Consider the following 19,106-nt stretch of genomic DNA (forward strand, 5'->3'; position numbering starts at 1 on the left):
AAAAAAATGAAGATTATTCACGTCATGTTGGGTTTTTTTTTTTTCCATTGTACCTGGAAATGTTCAGATTGTTTTCCCTCTCACTTTGAGCATTTATGTTGATTTGTGTTGCTTCAGCTCCCTCCATCAACTGTAGCTGTTTATATGGCCAGTTTCCTGCTATTCAGAGGCAGAGAGGCTACTGCTGAAGAAAGGCTTGGCTCATATACAGGTAGTCCATCACTGCTGACAGCTTCTCTCTTTAAAGTTTTCCGCTCGATTCATCCAACCAGTTATGTCACTTCTCATCGACACTTCACAGTTTCCATCACAAAGCTATTTATGGAGCTGCAAAGGAACTAGGTGTTTAAAAATAAAATTCTTCTGTTTACTTATCAGAACTCTAATCATTATTTTATTTTAATTTTTGGCACTGGCCTGTTGTTGTTTCTCCGACACACCATCAATCACGCACAGACTAGTGTAATTATCTGACATGGATTTCTACTCCTTTGGCTGCTTAACTTCAAGCCAAGTACGACAGTGAGCCCAAAAGGTGGAGAAAATATCACTAAACAGACAGCAAAAGCAGGGAAACAGAGAAGCTCGATGGGGTGAAGTCTCGAGCAGCAGCAAGCAGGAGTCTGATTTGCCTTGGCGCTCTGGTTAAAACGTGAGTTGCGGACAGAGCAATTGCCCCGGCAGCAGACAAGACTTCCAGCAGGGCCAACCACAGCGTTCCTCCTGGTTTTATAATGGCAGTGTACAGCTGTGTTACCCCCACCAACAGGAATGTGAGAAAAACGGAAAAACTGACACATGCATATAAAACACCAGTTGCTAAACTACATTCAGCCCCTCTGTGAGCTCATGGTAAAGTCAACAAATTTCTACACAGATGTGGCAGCAGCCGCTAACACGTGCTCACACGGTTGCCGTTATTTGTCCACTGTAAACAGCACACAGGATGAAGACGTCGTTACAAGTCAAAGTCGCTCAAAGAAAACTTTCTTTCAGTGCGTTTCGTCCAGACCGTGACTGCAAAACGCCTCTGTCTCTCTTACTTTTTGTGGTATCTCGCTGTGCAGATAGTTTTGGGTTTTATTGGCCCTGTGTCTGAGATACCACTAGAAGACAGTGAAAAATGACAAAAACAAAATGTGCCTTTTCTGAAGGGTATAATTTCCACTGGGGATGCAGGAACACTGCAATCTCTTTGTGTCGTCTTACCTAAAGTCCAGATGAGAGAAGATAAACATGTTGATACAATCATCTCAATTATTGCTTTGTACTCTAGGCAATAAGCTTCAACACAGCACTTTGTTTTGGAGACTTTATGCCCCTGAGCCAATATTACAAGCTGCCCTGTCTTCTTGGCTGGAACTGTATGCGGTCTGAAAGACAGACACGCAACACTGGGTTGTTACATAAATGACCATCAACATATTCCACATGTTTTCTGTAAATACAAACCTGGATCACAGCAGTTTGTGATACAGACACAAACTTTATTGTATGGCAATAAATAACAGTAAAACGACTGTAAGGAGACTATTGCATACAGCCAACTGTAACTTCCTTTTACACTTGTAAGAGTTGGTGAAGATGCATTCGAAAGCAAAAAGGCAACTCTTTAGTTTCAGTTTGTCTTTTAGTGTCATCTCTCTGCGTTTAGTTTGTTGGGAATGGGTCATCCTTTTTAAGTCCCATGTTTGTGTCTCAAAGGGTCAGATTATAATATAAGGTGTAGAAAAGAAAATGAAGGAAACTAAGCAGAGTTAGAATAATATTGTTGCATAAACTTGGATTTATCTACACTGTAAAGATTAGTTAGACTTGTAATAACAGAATACTGCTCATTTCCTCCTCCATTTAAATAATTTCAGGAAATTATTTAATTTTGTTGTCCTGGGACTTTTTCTCCATCGTGTTCCCAGTCACTAAAAATATGATGGAAACCTCCTCATAACAAAAAAAACAAAAAACAAAAAAAAACAAATGGTGGTTGCCAGGTTATTACACAGATTTTTTTTTTCACATTTGGAAACTAGTTGCAAGTATTTACAGCGATCTCAGCAGCTGAGGGTGTGTTGCACACTCAAATCATGGGCAACCACTTTGCAATCAATTGCAAGGTGATTGCACAGGAATCACCTTGCAATCACCTCTGACATTTGCAAATAATTGCTGTCTAATTTGTAAACACAGGCAGACTGCTAACACATTGCAATAAATAAGTTCTGATGAGTTCTGAATCTGAGCTAATTTTGTTTCTGGAACCAGCAAATTTAATTTGCAGTCATAAGGTCTGTCTTGATGTAACAAATATGTCATTATTTGTGATTCTGAAGTTACATTAACTACTTAAGCAAGTAAGTAGTTAATGTAAATTTCAGTTTAATGTAAGATTCTCTGTATGTAGATCCCATAAGAGATTTTTGCAGATTTTATCATAGTTTGTTGCATATTATCACAAAAGAACGCGTGACATTGCTAACTTGACCCCATTCAATCGCAACCTGATAGCAGACTGATTCTGTTTTATCTGCATTTTATCGTCATTTTTTTGCAACAAAGTCACTTTCATTATGGCAACTGACTACAAGTGTTCGCAGAGCTTGTCCCCATGGAAGCAACCATTTAAAAATCAATAAAATACTAATTCCTTGCACATGATTATAATAATTTTGATTTCGAACTGTTTCCTCCAGTGTGACTGTAGCAAAACAGACATTGACTGTTATTATAAGATTGACTGTTTTTTTACATTCATTGGGTCACAAGTGCACATCTTTTTCATTCCGATTTAAAATCTTCTAATTGAAGTGAGAGGATTTGATACAATCTGGTGTTTGCATCCACATCCTTTGTGCTGCACTTTCAAGTTCACTGAGTTAAATGACACAGTTAGGTAGTTCTTGTGTGTGTGCAGGCTCAGCAGGCACGTGTGAAGGAGTGGAGGGGTAAAGGTCAAGGTTGACCATTTCAGGTCAGGTGATCCAAGACAGAGGGTGATTTCCTAGGGTTAGGGTGGCAGATTCCTTCTGGGACATCACAGATGCCCAGGGGGTCCCATATGCCTAAAGACAGAATGCTGAATGACTGTATGAATGAGTTATAGTTAGATTGGTGACGGTTAACACAAGCAAGATATTTATACAATATTGTAAAAAGCATAGAGTATAACGTGGAAGTAGACCTGGTTCAAAAACTGGAAGGTTTAATGTGTCCCTGAGAATGTGTTGTCTAACATAGTATAACTTTATATGTAGTGTATCTGACTACACTCCAGCTCACTGGGATCAGCCTGAGTCGTCTCTACCTAAAGGGTCTTAAGGTGATTGCTCGAGTCCACACCAAACTATCTTCTGGCAGCTGGATAGTGTAGTGGTAAGACTACATGTCTTGGAACAGGAGTCACAAGTTTGATTCCCACCCAGTATCCAGTAAGGGTCCTGGCTAGATCCCTCATGCTAACCACAAAAAATAAAATAAAATCCCTGGGACGGCGCAGCTATGTCTGCAGCCTGTCCACAGCACGGACACAAGAGCATTTCACTACACATTGTACCCTGTATGATAATACTGTATGTGACAAATAATAAAGTTTGTTTGTTGTTCTAAAACGAGTCACACAGAACAACAATACAAACTAATGCAGGTTTGAATGTGACCTAAAACTTACTAATGATTCCCTTATATGTCACTGTAAAATGAACATTTGGTGTAATAGGGAGTTATAAGGTAATGGAAATGTTTTATTTAAAAGCCTTTCCTTCCTGGAGTTATGAAGAACAGGTGGGCACACAACCACAACTTGCTGTTTTTTTATGCCTCAGCTTCAGAACAGATCACACAAACAAGAAGTCATCTTTCAAACCGCTGGTTTGATGATTTTTCTTTTCCTGTGCTTGGTTATCCATTTCTCCATTTCCACTCTTTGGTTAAAGATAATTTAACCAGGGCTCCTCCTTAGCTAGTTAAAAACAAATTACCCCAAAACGTGACGACTATTCCTGTAAGTAAGAGAACTTTGATGATTCCTAAAGATTATCCCTGTTTTCGATTATTAAAAACAGCATTTCACATTTGAAGCAAATGGTAGTAAATCTATAACTAATTTGCTATAGGGGCTACTGAAGTCAAGGATATCTGACAACAATGCAATCTGTGCCAAAGGTTACTGAAAACTCATAAATAAGATCAATTTTTCTATTATTCTTTGCTCCCCTCCTTCTCCCATATATCTATCCCTTGACCAGCTCCACTTAACTCTTCTTTGCAGACAAACAGCTGCTGCTCGACACCTCCACCAGAGCGAGGAATCATCCCCAGAGAGGAAAAGAGGAAAGGGTGGAAGGATGAGCAGGATAGAGGGAGGGAATGGATGGGTGAGACTAGACGCTCTGGGTTATAGGTCAGGCCTGCATGTGCTTGTGTGCTGACACATGTCCTGAAGACCCCCACACATCTCTGGAGGTCACACACAAACACACACACACACACACACACACACACACACACACACACACACACACACACACACACTTCTAAAGGCTTTATGGGGATCCACATTCAACAGACCTCCCCACTTGCACACTTGGGGATTTTTAACCCTGGATGCAGGATACGGGGTTTAGCTTAACAGCAGATTGAGGGTCAGAGCCCAGGGGAGTGGAGGGAGATTTCCTAACCCCATCCACCACCTTTAAGACAAATACAGACACCCTGAAGAGATAAGTCATAATCACTCCAATATTTCATCTCCCTCTTTCTCCAGTCACCTTCCACCTGGAATAATACTCATTCTCTGCCTTTGCTGTCACCTCTTTAAAAGTTTTGAAGAAAAGTGCTGCCTCAAACACCTTTTTCTTAATTAAAGAAAATCAGGTCACACAACTTCAATTGGTTTCTACTCGGCAGCCAGGCTGCCATTAGCAAACACTAAAAATGCAAAATGCTTGACACACTTTCTAAAAATTTCCATAACACTGCAATAAACTTGTACTTCTGGGAAAAGGGTAATGGAGCAAGATTGCTGTTTGGTGGGACAAAAAGAGGGCTTAGGGTAGAAGTGTGAACGCTCTTTGAGGTGTGTAATTGCCTTTAAAAGAGGCCAAGTTTTTATTCTCAAGGGAACTTTGGCTGGATGACAAATGTCTGATGATGGACACATTGCAGGCAAATGAGAACAGGAAACCTCAGCCATCACCAATGTGCCAGTCATGCTCCATCTGTTACTCCATCATTCCCATCCAAGTTAATACCTCATCATGTTTGTTTGCTAGATATGAAGCAAGCAGTGTATTTCTCAACAGTCAGACCTTTTCAAACAGGCTTAAGTACAAAAAAAAAAAAAGCATGTGTAAGCAGCACTGAGCATGGAAGTGCAGGTTACTCATTGTAATCTCAGGAAAACATGTACACCTGCACGTTCATGAACTTATCCAATCATGCTGCAGCAGCACAGAAGAAGAAATACTGTGGCTACAGGTCAGCAGCATCGACGTTCCCATTAAGTATCGGAAACCAAACAAAATCCTGTTTAGATTCGACATTAAGATGCTTCTGGGTGATCTCACCATAAGTGTGAATGAGTCCAAGTTGGGTCAAAGATTTTCTGGCCTGAGTGATCAGATGTCTGTTAGCGGTGTGTATGCAGATGTGTGTTTGGCCAGATTGAAGCCGAACAGAAGCACACTCCTATTCTAACACATTTGGAAAACACAAATTTGGAAACACAGATAATGTGAGTTGGTTTGTTTTGTTTGTTTGTTCAAAACCAAATGAGCATTCATTGTATTCATTGTGTCAGAGGCCCGCACCTGCATCCCAAAGACTCAAAAGTATCTGCAGCCAATGCTCTGGAGTCAATAAACCATAGGACACCTAAGAAGACCTCTATTTTGGGGGGCACAATGAAGACTTAAACAAATACTTTGGCTGACAGATATAGACTCGGGCTGTGAGAGCTAATGACAGATGTGAACTGATCTACTATGAATTGCTCACTTATGATCGGATTCCTCGAGAGGCATGTAATGCTAGTCGTTAACAAGGCCTCTGGGATTTTGCCATGTTTGTCGGTTGGCAGACAGTTTGGCTTATTTCTGGACCTTCTCTGATCTACTGGATACGTCTTCACAACTCTTAAAAGCAGAAAAGTATGTCAGGATCGAGTAGAAATAGGCTTAAACAGCAGAAAACCATCCGCTTTCCTTCCTTGCTAACCGAGAACAGAAAACAAAGGCACTGACTTGCAGATTCACCAAAACTGGACAAATGTAGCCTTGTTTGATAAATCCTGACACAATATTAATATTATGTTCCCATTGAGCTACACTGGGCTTGTTTCTTTAGGCTGTCTTCTGCTAGTCTCTACCTTCCCCCACCCATATCATCATCCATTCCACAGCCATTACCCTATCATAGTGCATTTTCTTCAATTGTAGACCCTCCACTCTGCCTCCCTGTTAATCTAGGACATACGATGTGGAGTGTGTGGCACGTGCTACACTGCAGCAGAAGCATGGACACCCCCCCTGCAGACTCTCAGCTGCGTGCATATAGAGTCACTTCAACAAGACATGAATTATGGATCATATGAAAATGAATAATGAAAAGCAAATGATATGCGTAGCTGGTGGGAGAAGCTTGCAAGGTCCCAATGTTTGTGGTTCATATGGCAACATATTATTTTTCATTTATAATAGTCAGATTCACAGAGATTAAGCCACTAGTTAGAAGCGGGAAAAAAAACATTAAAAAAATTAAATGCTGCTAAAACGAAGTGAAAACTCCTCCAGTTTTCTGTATTTTGGATGTGTATTTTACATTGCTACAGTGACTGCAGAGCAAACAAGCCACCATTGAAAATAACTGGGCAAGTGCAAAAAAAAGGGAAAAAGAATGAGGGAAAAATGACAGAAGCAGGAATGAATTTAAATAAAGCACCAGGTCACTGAAAGTCAAAACATGGGAAAACCTGTACAGAAAAACTATTTTAGTTAACAGGAAGACAACAAACTATTTTTATAATCAAAAGTCCAGTTACATTCTCTGTTATACCTATTCTCATTTCCTTTAGTCTTAAAAGAAATTTTATAACACACAGTGGTACAACACACTTCAGAGCTACACGATATCTGGCACGCTATCTGTATGTATCCATAATGTACGATATATGTATCGTATATGAGTCAAAAACCCTGCAACATACTCAAACGACCTCAGGCCCAGTTCACATTAGCATCTCTCCAGGTCACCTGCTTGGCAACCTGGATACAAAAGCATTTCTTTTTAGAGACTAACCAGCCACGGAGGCTGCAAGCCAGTGTACTACTAGTGCCGGTCCCAAGCCCAAATAATGGGGAGTGTTGTTTCAGGAAGGGCATTCAGCATAAAATTTCTGCCAAATCAAACATTCAGCTCATCGAGAATGAGATTTTCATACTGGATTGGATGGACGGATGTCAATAAAACCACTTCCAGTACTGTTGACCAACAGGGTGCCAGTGGAAACTGTGCTACTGCTGGCTGAAGACAAAGGCAAAGGAAAGAGGGGGGGGAGTGTTAGGAGGTGAGAGCAGGGACTTTAAATGAAAGAACTACGAAGTGAGAGCAGGTACAATGGAGAGTGGAAATCCAGTTGGTCCAGTTGGTTTTGAGAAACTGTTTATGTAGAGTGCTACACATGACTGGCTGTGCTAAACAAAAAAACCAAAAAAACACTTGAACAGGAACTTTATCTTATTGAGTGTTCGTGGCATATTCAAATGATTTGACAGTGACTTGTAAACATGCAAAAACACGAAAGATGAAGTGATTGCATGCCACACTGCTGTGATTGTGCTAGTTATTTGAAAGTGTATTCATGGTGGAATATTTCAAACTGTGTTAACAAACAAATTCTTTAATTTATTTGTTCCACAATCACATCCCTGGAAGCATGTCAAGGTGTTCTTATACGGTTACCATGCAAGTCCTAGGAATAAGTCAACCGTATTGTTCAGGCTGTAGCTTGTTGGTTGATATGATCACTGCACACCTGAAATTCACTTTCGCTTTTACATAAACACACGCGCACGAGGAAACCAGGAGCTGAGGGGATAAACTACGTTTTTAGTGATGATGATGGAGCAGTGAAGCTAAGTCAAAAGTTAAAGCGTGCACACTTGTGAGCAGTGGCAGTGTGTATGTGCATGAGCGTGCACGCCCACATGCTGCTATTCTAAGTGCAAGTGACACCATAAACGAGGAATCTTAAATTTTAATAAGCGATGATCACGCTATCCCCAAGATCATCATCCATCAGCAGAACCCTAATAAAGTGTCAACAGTGGACTTGTTTCACTGCTGAAACTGTGATTTAACATCTGAGGCTGAAGACAAACGACATATTATGAAGCCAGTTCATTTAGTCTGGTTCTCATTTTGTTACTTGGCAACAGTAAGCCCGGCACATGTTACCGTAAATGCCACCCTCTCTTTCATTTGAGCAATATTTCATCACAGAAACAGCAGCAGGACACATGAATAATTATCTTTTAAATAAACAGATGATCATGATTTAACGTTAAATATCATCTCATATTCTTTGATACTTTAACCTCATCTAGTAGCTCTTCATCAGAGAAACTAACAGGTGAGTGGGTTGCATAGGTTCAGTCCCAAGCTCTTTTTCTTGTCCGTCTGTAAAAGAAAACCCATTAGCACTAATTGCATCAGCTTGGAGCCGTTTTATTCCTGTCACATTTACCTGAGGTCCTGCACATCCATGCCCCTTCACAAAATAGCCAGAGTTGACAGAAGACAGCAGAGTCTGTAGATTAATTGGTATTAAGTTAATTACTGCGTAGATAGGAACCCCATTGGGTCAGGACCCTGGTATTGTGTCCACAGGTGATCAATCATGGGAACCAAAGGTTTCCTGACACAGAGGCTTTCAGCTTTCAGGACATAGACAAAAACCGGGCCACCACTGCCACGGTAACCAAGCCACACAACAACCCCACAAGCATATTAACAGAGTAAAGCCATGAAAACCAACTAGTTCAGAGTCTTAACAACATCTAACCAGACTCTGAATCTTCACAAGCTCCACTAGTCATTATTTTGTTTGTGTGACCCACTTACATCAAAAGGCTATGCACAAGTTTTACTTCTCCTTTTACTTCTTCTTCACAGCACATTAGTCAGCAGTAAATAACAGTGATGCTGTTTAGATGTATTAATTGCGACAGGATTCGGATTTCTAAGAGAAACACTATTGATACATTTCTATTTGATTTCAATTCCTGATATCATGATGGGAATTAGGTCAAATTTTCCAGTCATTTCATCAGCAAAGACTCCAACACAAAAAAGTAAATGGCAAACTTATTTATAGCAAAGCTGTGAGCTAGGCCGGAGGCTGCAGTTTGGGGAAAGTTTCACTGAGGACCAGCAGCAGCTCCCAGGCCTGGCAGGTCCAACATTTTCGCCTCTCGTTGTTTGTCAACATGTGTTGACAAACTGAATTATAGGTCAGTTGATTCACTAGCTTTGTTGGGGTAAAGAGTTAAGGAAAGTTCACATCATGGGTTTTTACCTCTCAATCGTAAAAGGCTGATGAGGTATCGGCTTACTTGAACATCCGAGTTTGTGAATGCGATAACTTGAGAACAAAGCCATGTAGGATTTTGACATTTATACTGCAGGTGCATCTACTGAGGGTTGCTCCTGGCCACCGCCAGTATTTTTAAAAACTGCTCAACACAGCGGGACTCTTAGCTAATTAATCAAATGTTCTAGTGATATGATCTATCAGTCATGCTAAACTATCAGATAGTAATATAGTAACATAAATTAAAATAATGCCAATTTGGATTACCTAATCGAGTAAGGAAAGCAATTCTGCGACTTCAAGCAGCGACAGGAGAAACAACAAGTGGCGACAAAGTGGTCAGGTCCTGAGTTAAACTTAATCAACTCTGAGGAAAGAGGAACTACTAATTTGAGACCAAAGGATAACGGTCACTGACTTATAGCATGGTGATAAATGTCGTGATGCATGCTCAGTCATCCAGGTAAGTAAACTAGCACCACTGACTGAACAATGGGCTGTGAGGTCAGTTCCTTAATCATTAATATGCAAATTCTCATGACCATTGATCAACAACTACCGATCAAAGCCCAGTGCTGCTAGTTGCAGTCACTGTGCAATGTACCGTTTATAAAGTTGGGGAAACCTGCAGTCAGCTGAGACTGAAGAGTTTTTCCACTGAAAACGCTACACCCAGATGAACAGAATCAGCCTTTTGGCAAGGTGATAAATATTACATTGTAGGCAACTTCATACCAAAATGTCTGCTAACAACCAACCATCAGAGATGCACGATGAATGAGTGTCTTGGAGTGTAGACAACCCTTTATGTATCACACAAAGAAAGTCAAGAGAGCAAAGTTGCTTGTTTGGCCAGACTTAAACACCAGTTCATACGATCGTCCTTGCACATACATGCTAACATGAGGTCATGACTGCTGAGCGAGGGAGACTGCGGCCTCGGTTGGTTTTGCAAAAAAATGTGAAAAACCTCAGCAATTGCTTTGTTTCCTGTTTTGGTTTGTATTCATGTTCCAAATGTGATATTTTTCTGAGCTGGGACTACCAGAGGACTGCAGCACGTTGAGTATGCCTCAGTACAAGTATAAATAGTTATGGGAAGATTTGCCATTTTTCCATACCTGTACTTCTTATAAAAGTCTTCTAAGAAACTTCCTATAAAGAAGAATGAATCGATGCTTATGAGTTTAAAGCATTGTGCTGAATATTAGCATTCCATTAACCCAGTTGCTTTGGTTGCATTTGAACTAATCGCAATGAGCATGTTTAATTAAATTAATTATCATCAGGCAGTAATATCTTGGGGACTGAACACTCACTGAACACCTCCATTTGATGAGTTTTGTAGTAACTTAAATATATTTCAAGGCGACTTGAATGTGCTCCTGTAACTTGAATTCTCTCAGTGTGATTTCCTTTTGGACAAACAAACAGCAAATCTGGATCAGCTTTCCTGGATGAGAGAAAATAGCCAAACCACAAAATGTGGGTGAGAGATCTTGCCCAATGAAATCAAGACAGCACAAAGCCTGCAGAAACAATGTTATCGCACTACACCAGAACTAACTTTAGAAATTTGGGAGCGAACTGAGAGGAGCACATTACTGAACAAGCTACTGATGAGTTTGATTTCTAAGTTAAAACGAATCAAATTATCTTTTTCATTTCAAACTAAAACATGCAGTTAAAATGAAACTCCTCCCTAGGACTGAGAGGGACAAGAAACTCTCAGGGTCAAATGTAGAATCTGTCCTGGGTCATCATGCTGTACGGGCTGTAAGACAACTCATGATCATGTCACCAATGTATTTTAGGAGATAAAGTGTAAGCATTGAATGTGGTGACATTGAGCTGGAAGTCAAGTCTATTCTTTATGGACTGAAGAATACAGCCAAAGTATGAAATGTATACGTGAAGAGCAAAGTGACCTCAGGATCATTTTATTTTCAGATGTTGCTGCTGTTTCCAATGTGAAGCTTTGCAGTTCATTGGGAAGCAGAAGAGATGAGGTCAGGGGCCTCCGAATCTATGGCCCTGAGGAGGAATCTGACCCTGAAGCAAAGATATTTGTCAGTGTACATGTTCATCTATGATGAAACGTTATGACAAGGCCAAGAGGATACAATACACGCAGAAGGAGTCTAGTTTCCCTGAGAGGATTTACAAAGTTTCAGGCAACAAAAGACCAAACTTTAGAGGAGGCACAATTGTGTACAAGGTCAGTGAAAAGGCAGGTTTTATGTGAATCTGCCTTATAAAAGCACAGAGAGAAGTATAGAAACTGAAAGACTAGAATTCTTATTGAGTTCTGAGCTCAGTGAGGCTAAACTAAATATGTCAAGCTTCTTAGACTAAGCTAAATATATGACCTTTTCCTAAAGCCAAAGTCTGTATCCATTGCTAGCTAATTAATGCATATATAGCTGACAAGTGACTGATGGGGACAGATAATCAATCAAGCAGTCAAATGTATTTCACAGAATTTTGCCTGCAATTATTCATACTGCTGCTAGAGCTGATTTAACTCCAAAATATAAATATAGGTCATAATAACAGATTTTCATGATGCTGCATCCTATTTACCAGGAGAGATGTGAGTGTGAGGAGCTCATGTCATAAGGTAACTCAGAATGGGTCTATTTCTTTGTGTTGAAAGGGGTCAGTTGAGGTGGTTCGGGCATGCTGGCTGGATGCCTAATGTTGATATATTCTAAGCATGTCCAACACCCAGAATGTGGAGGGATTATATACCCCATTTAGTCTGGAAACATATGCATTCCCGCAGGGCTGAGCTGAGACATCCGGCGAGAGAGAAGGACTAAAGGGCCATTTTGCTTACTCCAACCCAATTAAAGAGTAGCAAATGAACAGATGCAATATATAGAATTAAGCTCAGCACGCACTGCAGTAAATGATCCAAAAATCAAATGTAGCTCGTATGTTTGGCTACTAATGTGGATTATGCATGCAGAACGAGCACTTGATCCCAGTCCCTTTCATCCTTAGTCATGCTTTGGTGTTCTCTTTGAGGGGATGCCAACGAGGGGGCGATGGCACACTGCTCACCGATACAACCCAAAGCAGCAAGGCTCAATATTACAGAAGGGACTGGGAAGTGAAAGCGAGCACGAGCAATATTGCTAGTGTGGGGGCAATTGGGAGTATGCCCCAGTTATGTACAATGTTGCAAGGGCAGAAGTGGAGGGGACAGTCGTGCAGACTCACGTGCCAACGCACACTGTGATATTTTGCCAAGGTCCAGACAAGTTATACAGGAAGAACAAGGCCAAATAAAACACGTTGAGACACGCTGAGGGTAAGCTGTGACAGACAGAGCCAGGCACGAGTCTGAGGCTTTCGCACACACACAGAGCACGAGGGCAGGCAGCGGCAGAAAGATCTGAGGCCACACGGAATCAGAATGAGTTCTTGCTTTCTGTGACCTACATACACCGTGTTAAAGGAATTAAGAGTTTGTTGTAGACGCATTTGTGGCTCGTGACTGACGAGCAGACGCTCAGTCCTCGATCCTTGTGGGTCTCTGCCCTGCGGCTCCCCTACAGCTGACTAAGCTGTAGCACAATAACATATGATCAATAGCACATGAGGAAATGAAAGAAAAAAGTCAAAATAACAAAATAACTTACAGAGTGCAGGAATCACAGGGTGCGAGTGACTCCCAGAATCACTTTTCTGCAGGGCAAACTCAGTTGATTAAAAAGATGTGATGAAGCTCTCATCTTGACAAACGGAGATGATAACTGATGACAAAGCACTTGCCATCAATTCCAAAGAGTGTCAGTGCTACCGTCTGAGATCAGTGTGCTGAGTGTGGCTTTTGTCAGGACATCAGATGGGAAACATGTTTAAGTAGGCAGCTGAGAGATCTGCCGTTAGGCCCGTTTTTAAGGAGGCGTGTTGATGTCTGTGTGTGTTAATGTGCCAGATTGACTCCAAGCTGATTCCCTCCCTTCAGCCCTGATTTCTGCTGCTTTATTGTCCTAAAAAGGCACGATGGCTTAGTGGTGGACAAAGGGGAGAGAAGAAATGACTGATGGCAAATGCTTCTCATGAGAGATGGAGCAACATCTCCAATTCTAATGGGGCAGCAGAGGGTGGCTGGGTGGGGTTGGGGGGGTCAAAACAAGGTGAAACCCCACAGGAAATAAAGCACAAGTGTTTGAGTAGGAACGAAGGGGTAGGCTTGGGGATATCTGCCCCGTCACGGTCCTCATCTCATTTCCATAACTAAATCAGGGACGCGTGCCCTACTGTGTTTGTGTTGTACTGGCAGCTGCTGCCTTCGTTTGACAGACGCAGCACCCTCGCTAAATGTCACTGAGAGAGCTGCTTTGTGTCTGCTGAGATAAATGCATCTCACAAGCTTGATTTTCGAGAGTTTTATCATCCGTGAGGTTGCTTTGGCTGAAAAATGGAAAATCTGAAACTTATGCGTTTCTTTGATTCAAATACTTCTCGAGAACTGAAAGCTGAAACCTATTGGTCGGGCAGCATGTGGCTGCTTAATGACACTGACAGACAACACGAGAAGCTTGAACGCTCACAGGCGCATCTGCGTTAGCTATTACACTGATGTAGAAAAACAGGACAGGCAATGAGCTTCAGGGAAATAAGCAGTATTTTTAAGCTGCGTTGGAGTTCATGAATTATGAAACCATAAAATAAAGGTTTTGTCACGCATTCAAAAGTTACTTTAAGAGAACTTAACTGGTTACATATGTGGTGTTCTGAACGACTGTGCAGATGGTTTTTCTTGTAGTTATGCTACAGGCATAAATGTTTCAGTCAACAGCTTCATCTCTGTCACATCCAGTTCTAAAAATAGTATTCCTGTTTTTATTCAGCTAAATCAGAAACTCGAAACGCTGTGACTGAATTCTCAAATGCTGAATGCTTTAAATGGTTGAAAAGGAACTTATATACACCAGTGAAATACGGCCTGGATCAGTTCCAGCAAGATAAATACTTGGCTTTGTTTCAACTCTAACTGACAAACGTGCCTTTTTTTAATGCTTTCATTTTGTAATTATGATGCAAGCAGGGTCGATTCTAGGATCAACCTTAATGTTGCACATACAGTGCTTTGAACTTAATATTAACAGACTATGTTTGCAAATCTCTTTAGATCTCGATTCAGTTGCATACAGATTACATTGTTGGCTTCAACTCCATTCAATTTTATTTATATAGATTGATATTACAACAACAGTTGCACTTTATATTTTAAGGCGAAGCCCCAAAATACAAAATTTAGAAGCAACCCAATTAGCTGGATGGTCTACTGTAGTGTCTTAGAATAATTCATAGTAAGTAATCAATATTATTCACTAGATTTAGGATGGGCCCTTTAGAATTTTCCAAAGTAAGTTAAAGAACAAGGAAAGAAAAGAGGACAAACATACACAGCATTGTTTCAGTCTCTTAACCACTTACAGCAGAGGCAGTCCACCAAATCATTAAGCACTTACAGCACCATTATTCAGCAAAGACAGTGGGAAATCACCCTGCCTCTCCACACAGCTGGACAAGGAGCGAACTGGTAACAGAGTCGGTTTTACACAAATGTTTTGTAATTCATACAAACCTGTATTGTCCAGACTCAACACAGAGCATTGTGTATTCAAAATTTCAAGAGTGGAGAATAGATTGTAGTCTGTCACACGAATGTGGACAAACATAATTTCTTGAATGTGACATGTCCATTCGTTTCTTTTTGCTCCCTCTCTATCCTCCTCTCAGTCTTTGTGTTGCCACCCAAAAGTTTAATGTAACAATGAAACAGAATATGTTACTAATGTCTAGTGATCTAGCTAAAGTCAAATATAAATAAGTAGACACTTTATAAGTCACAGCAATACCTCCACGTTCAGAACAGTTTGCACTTTTGCTATGTTTCAGTTGATGAAACATAGCAAACAACAACAGCAACTTATTCAATAATGAATCCGTTAAAAACAATGGCATAAACTAATACTACAGTGCATTATTATGATTATTATGTTTTTAGTGGTGCTATGAAGAAACCTAGGGGTGTTTAGACTCTTTTTATGGGTGCTCAAACTCACCTATGGTTACAAATAAAGAGATCAGTTCGTTAGTCTAAGGATGTTTGTGTGGTACTGCTGTCTAGTGGGTGTATCTGGTATTACCCCTAAAAGCAAAAAGGGTAAAAGGTTAGTCCATCATTTGCAACTACAGTTTTTTATTTACCATTATCATTTTTTTTAAGAATAAAACCCTTTAAAGTCTCTTCTTGTTTTTAAGGTTCTATACTGATTACTTTAATAATATCCATCTATCCATTCTCTGCCGCTTATCCTTTTTCAGGGTCGCGGGTGGGAGCCTATCCCAACCGGGACTCTTCACCATTGGACCCTAGAACTGAAGAAACTTCTCGGATGAGAGGTAAAACGTCTTCAAGCAACTTAAAGAAGTCCAGAGGCTTTTCTTTCCAAACTCCTTAGACTACATCCTGGACAGGTCGCCAGTCTGTCACAGGGCTAACACATAGACAATCACTCACACCTAAGGGCAATTTAGATTTCCAGTTAAACTAACTGCATATCTTTGAACTGTGGGAGGAAGCCGGAGTACCCCGACAGAACCCACACAAACACGGGGAGAACATGCAAACTCCACACAGAAAGAGCCCGGCCTGATGGTGGAATTGAACTCAGGATCTTCTTTCTGTAAAGAACAGTGCTAACCACAATGCCACCCACTTTAATAATATATGACTTTTCTATTTATGTTTTAAACTGTTTTGTTGATGAATGTTAGGAACCACACTGTGTGTTGAAATTTGCTTGTGAAGGCAACTACTGCTACTGAAAAGGTAGCAGTAGAAAAGGTAGCAGTATATATATTTTTTTTCTTTCTTTTTTTCTTGCAGTGGCCAAGTGAAAGTCCAGACCGCCATTGATTGTGGCGAGGCTTAAAGAAAGTGGAGCATAACTCAGTTAACTCAATTGAGTGACTGATAGTGTCATACAAAAGACAATTACATAAAATTATTGTTCTAAAAGTTATTGTACTAAGTGTGCTCAGGTTTTCCACACACTGCTTTGTCATTTTGGCTCAGTTATTGTTAAGTGATGACACAGTGTAATGTGGCATGTGCTGTTGTTCATCTCATGTTGTATTTATCTAATTTTAAGACTTGATAACGACTAGATCTTTTTTATTGTGTCCAGATATGCAAAACTCTAGAACTGACAGAGAGTGTACTTTGATTATGACTACAGATGGTAGGGAAGGAAGCAGCATGGGCAGGACGTTCCCCCAACTCTGCATTCCTGCCTCACACTACCACCTGGCTGAATTCCAAAACTTAGGAGAAAAATGGCACTTTTTAACTTTGTTTGTCTTTTTGATTTCGCTCTGGAAAGTGCATTTAAAATTCTTTATCTACTTAGATGGAACACTAAACAAAGATGGGATAATAATTTATGACAAGATTTCCTTTCTTAGCAAATAACTCTAGCTGTACTTTGACCCATGCTGGCTGGCTTACATTATCAGCCAGCTTTTCCTGCATTTCCCAGACTATAAACTCAGATAGTGTCAGTGAACCAAAGCGTATAATCTTAGGGTTATATAAAACAACATGAGTGAAAGAAACATTCCCGACTAGCTCCCTTGCTTTTTAATAACAACATGTCTGCTTTATTTTCCTTTTTTTAAGTCGAGTTTAACTGAAAAGTGCTTTTTATGTCCCCACCCCCTCATGAAGAAATGTTTAAAAGGTTAATACCACCTTAACTGAATTTTGGGTTCTAGGTATTTTGGCAGACTCACAACTGAGCAGTGTGAGGTTACTATGAAAAGTCTGTCCTTATTTGACCCCTGTCCTCCTGCCTGCACATAGGAGACTGTTGACCAGCTTGTGCACCACATATAACCCAGTAGCAGTTGGTCACAGCTATGAGATTAATGAGGACCTGGTGCCAGCGTGCACTTGTGCATGAATTAGGGGTAAATCGTAGAAACTTTACCCTTTATTTCCCGAAATCTCTGTCTGACTGTTCATATACAAGCACTCATCTCTCATTTTGTACTGTAAAAGATAGCCCACTGTGTGTCCTAATGTAACCTCCACAAATGTGAGACCAAAGTCTCCACTCTGGCTGAATGTAAGCAGTGAAGAAAGCACATGGAGATGGGTCAGTAACAGAAGTGTAATGTGCCCTTGTATTGCCTTTGTTCTGCAGTCTAAACTCTGCCTGGCTCCCTTCTTTGCTAGTCCTATCACATGCTTTGCTCGATTGTTTACTTGCACTAGTTTGGTCACTCTCAGTCTAAGCTCCCTCCCTCTCTTTCTCTCTACACTCTTCTTTCCATCCAGCCTCTCTCACCCACACACCAGCTGATTCCTGCTTAGTGTTATGTGGCGATAAGGGCAGAGACGAAACGGGAAAGAAAGCTCTAAAGAGACCTTTTCTCTCAAGATTTGGCTTTTTGCTGCTGCAGCTTTAATTCATCTACTGTGAGTATCTTTCTTTGCCCGATCCAATAAACAGGCTGTAGTGTTGTTTGGCAAGGAACACTTTAGGAAATAGATGAAATAATAGACGAGTCTCCCTGCTCACACAACCCCAAACTGCAAGGGAGAGGAGGCGGACGTGCAGAAAAGCAACATAGATTGAGCTGAGAGATTTCTAGAAGTGTGTCAAAATGAACAGCCTAAAAAACCCACACTTTTAATGCAAATTAAAGTCAATCAGCACTACTGGTTATTTCTGCAGAATAAAAACTGAACTTCAAGATTTGTTGATGCAACTGTATAATTTTTTGTTTGCCAGCGGGTCTTTGAGTCAGTTTTATTCTGCAGAAAGAAACGGTGTGGTAAAGGCAAAACCGAGTCTCTTATTTCTTTTCAAATATGTGTTTGTAACACGGTTTAAATGTTTCCATTTACCTCTGCCCTTGCAGAAGGTCAGCTCAGACACTTCAACTGACTCATGGCCAATTTCCACCATTTTCACTTGCTGTGTATGGGGGTGGGTGTTGAGTAGTGGTTTGCCAATATGAGTGAGGACCAGTTTAAATTACATACCATTAGAGTGAGGGCGTTTTTAGGAAAGTGCGGCACGACCTCACTTTGGCACGGACTTTGAATGCATTATTTGAGTGTTACAATTTGGTTTAGAGTTCAGTTTAGAAATGAGAAAGGCTGGGGTAAGGGGTAGGGATGTAATTGTGATGGTTATGATAAGGGGCTATGGAATGAATTTCCTCTGTGAAAATCCTCAAAAAGATAAATGTGTAAATTGAGGGTGTATGCTGTGCAGACATACTTGGTGTAATAGAGTGAATTGTTGCCCCCCAGTGGTAAAATACAGAAGTGCCTGTTACAGGGCTAGTTCTTGGTTGACCAATATATAACAACAAAAAAGGGTAGTTTTCTGCACCGCTAAGAAACAACAAGTTAGTGTGTGATGTCCTGCTGTTCAATAAAGGCACCTATCCACGTCTTTCTGTCCTGATCCTTTTAAGAGCCTAA

General features: G+C 40.6%; 1 protein-coding gene across 1 annotated transcript in view; it reads left to right on the plus strand.

The window, feature by feature from the left end:
* The first annotated feature begins 17,920 nt into the window (after positions 1-17,920).
* cox4i2 (cytochrome c oxidase subunit 4I2) overlaps positions 17,921-19,106 on the plus strand; it is a 13,802-nt gene continuing 12,616 nt past the window's right edge. The window contains exon 1 of the mRNA XM_005744652.1: positions 17,921-18,089. The gene's annotated coding sequence lies outside the window, so the exon portion shown is untranslated. The remainder of the gene's footprint in view (positions 18,090-19,106) is intronic.

This window comes from Pundamilia nyererei, unplaced genomic scaffold (genome assembly GCF_000239375.1).
Source record: "Pundamilia nyererei isolate P.nyererei 1_Seehausen unplaced genomic scaffold, PunNye1.0 scaffold00147, whole genome shotgun sequence".
NCBI lineage: Eukaryota > Metazoa > Chordata > Actinopteri > Cichliformes > Cichlidae > Pundamilia > Pundamilia nyererei.